Below are 5,021 nucleotides of genomic sequence, written 5' to 3'. Positions count from 1 at the left end.
CAGAAAATAATTGTTAGCTTATGAAAGAATATTAAATATAAAAAAATCTCAAATCTGTAAAAAATTGAAGTGGCAAAAAGAAAGGGGTAGTGATAGAAAATAAGTCACAAAAATAAATAAAAACTTACTGTAATGACTTAATATGTTTGCTGATGTGGGATCACAAACCATGCTCAAGCAATCAATGAGAGGGATTTTTAAAAGTCAATTTAATAATTCACTATGTTAAAAACTATGGAAAAAAAAGTGCTCAGAAAAAATTCAAAGTAGTTTTTGTAGGAGTTTGACACTAAAACTTCTCCCAACTCTCTGGTAACTTGTTTTGGTTTTATGTCTCACTCACACCAGACTAGACCATGAGTTCTTTGAGGGCTGGGGTGACTCCCATTCACCTGTAAGAAGGAGATTTGTGTCATAAATAGTGTCCTCCTTCATGCAGCTGAGGCAATAGGTACCCTATGAAAAGCCCACAGCTAACTGTTAGTAAAGCTGGAAGTCTCCTCAGGCTCTCTTGAGTCATGCACAGCTCATAAAATGAGTTAAATAAATTACTCTCAATTTTTATTGTCTAAAACATATTGCATAAAACAAAGGAAATCTTTTTTTTAAAAAAAAAGTTATTTAAACTCAACTTCAAAAAAGAGCATTTAAAATAGATTAAAATCAATGTCCAAGAATTTGTGTTGATATAAATGAATAAATATTAATAGGGTAAATAAATAAATGGGTGAGAAAAATCAATTCATCCTTAAAAAATGAAAGAGGAGGATTAAAAATCACTAGAACACTATAGTGATAATCATTTCAGGATAGATCCACCAATGAAGTCTATAATTAGTAGGTGAAATTTTGAGGTGTATCTCCTGTTGTAGTCTACAATTATCCGTGATATTTATTTATTACAAAGGAAAAAAAATAGTAACTCTACATCAGAGAAAACCAACATTCCCAACCTTAGATAAGTGATCAAGCTTAATATCACCAGCAATAAGCTCTGTTGCCATCACATACCTCCTTATATGACCCACTGAAAAAAGCACATCACTCTTTGAGTATTCTTTGCCAGAATTGCATGAGTCCAGTGTAGTCATGAGAAACAAATCAAAGCTGATGGATATTTTTATAAAAGACATGACCAGTATTCTTCAAAAGTGTCGAGGTCAAGGAAAACACAGAATAACTAAGGAATGAATGTTTATAGGCTAAAGGAGAGTAAGAAGGCATAACAAATGTGGGATACAAAAGTAGTTTAGTCGGAACTGGGCGTGGTGGCTCACGCCTGTAATCCTAGAACTTTGGGACGCCAAGGCGGGTGGGTCACTTGAGGTCAGGAGGTCTAGACCAGCCTGGCCAATATGTGAAACCCCATCTCTACTAAAAATATGGAAAAAAAAAAAAAAACAAACAAACAAACCAAAACAAAACAAAAACGTAGCTGGGTGTGGTGCGGACACCTGTAATCCCAGCCAGTTGGGATGCTGAAGCAGGAGAATTGCCTGTACCTGGGAGGCGGAGGTTGCACTGAGCCAAGATGACACCACTCACTGCACTCCAGCCTGGGGGGACAGAGCAAGACTCTGTCTCCCAAATAATAATAATAATGATAATAATAATAATAGATTCGTTGAAAACCCAGTAAAATCTGATCTGAATAAAATCTGCCATTATGTAAGTAGTGTTGTCCTAGTATGAACACTTTAATTGTGACAAGTATATATGATTATACAAGATGTGAGCAGTAAACAGAGAAAGTATATACATAAACTGTATTATTTTTGCATTTTGCTGTATATATGAAATTATTTTAAATGGAAGCTTAAAAAAACTACTTTTCTTTTTTCCTAGTGTCTTTGGGAAGGAAGAATTTTGGTAACCAGTACAATTTCTTTTTTTCTTTTTTAACTTCTTTTGTTAACATGATTTTATTTAGAGGTGATTTCAGTCCTATAGTAGACTGCAGGAATAGTACAAAGAACCCCCACATATCCTTTGTCCAGAGTCACCACCTGTAATTTGTCACATTTATATTTTCTTGCTCTCCCTCTTTCTCACTAATATTAATGATTAGTTTTCTTCTTTAATGTATTATTTCCTTTATAAAGCGTTCTTAAAAATCTCCCATTATCTTTACATAATTGCTTAAATAAATGTATTAAGTATGCTTACATCTTTGCCAGAACTCTGTCTCATGGCCACACTTCTCTAGAAGAGAGCCTGGAAAATGTGTTTTACAGGGGGTGGCAAAGTGCCAGAGGCCCCCTTCGAGCAGATCATAGGGTTCCCCTGCCAGGCTCACCACCCGCAACTGTGGCTTTGCCTCTCCCATCTCGGACCAACTTAACCCGTTCCAAGTCTGTGAGCAGTGGGGACTTGCGTCCAATGGGGATTGCCTTGGGAGGGCACCGTGGCACCGGAGAGCTTGGGGCTGCACTGAGCCGCTTGGCCCTCTGGCCTGAGCCACCCACTTTGAGACGTAGCACTTCTCTCCGCCGCCTAGGGGGCTTTCCTGAACCCCCAACCCTGTTCAGCATACGGACAGAGCCCCCTGCTTCCCATGGCTCCTTCCACATGATATCCGCCTGATCCTCTGAGCCTTTCTTCTCTGATGACAAGATGGCTCATCACACACTGCTTCTGGGCTCTGGTCATGTCAGCCTTCGAAACCTGGGAAACACGTGCTTCCTGAATGCTGTGCTGCAATGTCTGAGCAGCACTCGACCTCTTTGGGACTTCTGTCTGAGAAGGGACTTCCGGCAAGAGGTGGCTGAAGGAGGCCGAACCCAAGAGCTCACTGAAGGCTTTGCAGATGTGATTGGTGCCCTCTGGCACCCTGACTCCTGCGAAGCTGTGAATCCTACTCGATTCCGAACTGTCTTCCAGAAATATGTTCCCTCCTTCTCTGGATACAGCCAGCAGGATGCCCAAGAGTTCCTGAAGCTCCTCATGGAGCGGCTGCACCTTGAAATCAACCACCGAGGCCGACGGGCTCCAGAAATCCTTGCCAGTGGTCCAGCTCCCTCTCCACCCCGCCGAGGTGGGGCTCTGCTAGAAGAACCTGACTTAAGTGATGATGACCGAGCCAACCTAATGTGGAAGCGTTACCTGGAGCGAGAGGACAGCAAGATTGTGGACCTGTTTGTGGGCCAGTTGAAAAGTTATCTCAAGTGCCAGGCCTGTGGGTATCGCTCCACGACCTTCGAGGTTTTTTGTGACCTGTCCCTGCCCATCCCCAAGAAAGGATTTGCTGGGGGCAAGGTGTCTCTGTGGGATTTTTTTCAACCTTTTCACCAAGGAAGAAGAGCTAGAGTCGGAGAATGCCCCAGTGTGTGACCGATGTCGGCAGAAAACTCGAAGTACCAAAAAGTTGACAGTACAAAGATTCCCCCAGATCCTCGTGCTCCATCTGAATCGATTTTCTGCCTCCCGAGGCTCCATCAAGAAAAGTTCAGTAGGTGTAGACTTTCCACTGCAGCGACTGAGCCTAGGGGACTTTGCCAGTGACAAAGCCGGAAGTCCTGTATACCAGCTGTATGCCCTTTGCAACCACTCAGGCAGCGTCCACTATGGCCACTACACAACCCTGTGCCGGTGCCAGACTGGTTGGCATGTCTACAACGACTCTCGTGTCTCCCCTGTCAGTGAAAACCAGGTGGCATCCAGTGAGGGCTGCGTGCTGTTCTACCAACTGATGCAGGAGCCACCCCGGTGCCTGTGATGCCCTCTCTAAGCCCTGGCACCTGTGAAGCCCTTTAAACACCCTTAAGCCCCAGACTCCCCATTTACCTCAGAGACGTCTATTTTTTTTTTTTTTTAATTAAAAAGTACCCTTCCACCTGGAGGCTCCCTTGTCTCCCAGCCCCATGTACAGAGCTCACCAAGCCCTTGCCCATGTACAGCCCCCAGACCCTCTGCAATTTCACTTTTTGTGAATTTATTAAGAAAAAAAAAAAAAAAAGCAAAGTGCCCAGCTGAACTTGTGATTGTGGAAGGAGAAAGGAAGTGTAAAGTGGGTGAGTAGCCTGCTCTGGAACACAGGCCTGCTTTAAGAAGTTTCCCCCTCTTTGATTCATCTTTGTTTTCCCTATTACCACCTCCCTCTGTGTTAACTTTCCCTCCCATGTTTGCAGTTGCCACTTCCTGATCCCTTGTGATCTCAATGCAGAAGAAAGTTATGCAAAATGTTCTTCTAGTGCTCCTGTGTTCAGCAAATTTGAGACTTGGCCAGATCTAATCAGGAAACAACAAGGATGTCTCATACAATTTCTGGTCACTATGTGGCCAATTACTATCATGGCTATCATATTATCAGAAAAGCTAAATATGTTGTGAAGATGCTAACATTACATTTGTTTTGTGCTTGAACCAGCTACCTAAAATAACTCCAAATTTAACATAACCATGTCTTTAACATAACCATTTTTTTAGAACTTATGACTAAGAAATTTAATAATTTCTTATTTATTTAATGTCATCAGTTAAATATATAGATAAATAAATATTAATTTATAATTATTAAATATGATGTATGCATTAAAATATTTTAATAAAAGTAGAATTCAGAATTCTGAGCATGTTAGCAAATTACAAACATAGTTTTGGCACTTTTTAAATATTTTTAGCAGTTAGCTTTAATTTACTTAGTATGTATCTGTAAATATTCTCCTTAAATAAACTGGTTCTATTTATTCAAGATTACATGATATTTAATAAGGGTGCAAAGACAATTCCCCAAGGAAAAAATAATCTTTACAACAAACAGTGCTGAGACAACTGGATATTCATATGTGAAAGAATAAAGTTAAAAAAACTTTCTCGTACTATGCACAAAAATTAATTCAAAATATGTAATAGACTTAAATGTAAGAGCTAAAACAATTAAAAAACCCACAAGAAGATACCATAATAGTAAATATTTGTGACTTCAGGTTAACCAAAGCGTTCTTAGATATGATACCAAAAGTGAAATTGAGAAAAAAAGAATAAATTGTGCTTTGTCTAAATTAAAAACCATCATGCTATAA

The 5,021-nt window shown here is 40.3% G+C and overlaps 1 pseudogene; it reads left to right on the top strand.

Annotated features, from left to right (window-relative positions):
- Window positions 1–2,534: 2,534 nt before the first annotated feature.
- Window positions 2,535–3,783, top strand: LOC105707749 (ubiquitin carboxyl-terminal hydrolase 21-like; annotated as a pseudogene).
- Window positions 3,784–5,021: the final 1,238 nt, after the last annotated feature.

The sequence above is a fragment of the Aotus nancymaae genome, unplaced genomic scaffold, assembly GCF_030222135.1.
Source record: "Aotus nancymaae isolate 86718 unplaced genomic scaffold, 86718_ANA_hifiasm-v0.15.2.pri h1tg000057l, whole genome shotgun sequence".
In the NCBI taxonomy this organism is placed as follows: domain Eukaryota; kingdom Metazoa; phylum Chordata; class Mammalia; order Primates; family Aotidae; genus Aotus; species Aotus nancymaae.
The sequence above is the reverse complement of the archived record's forward strand: the minus strand, read 5'-3'. Positions and strand labels throughout refer to the sequence as shown.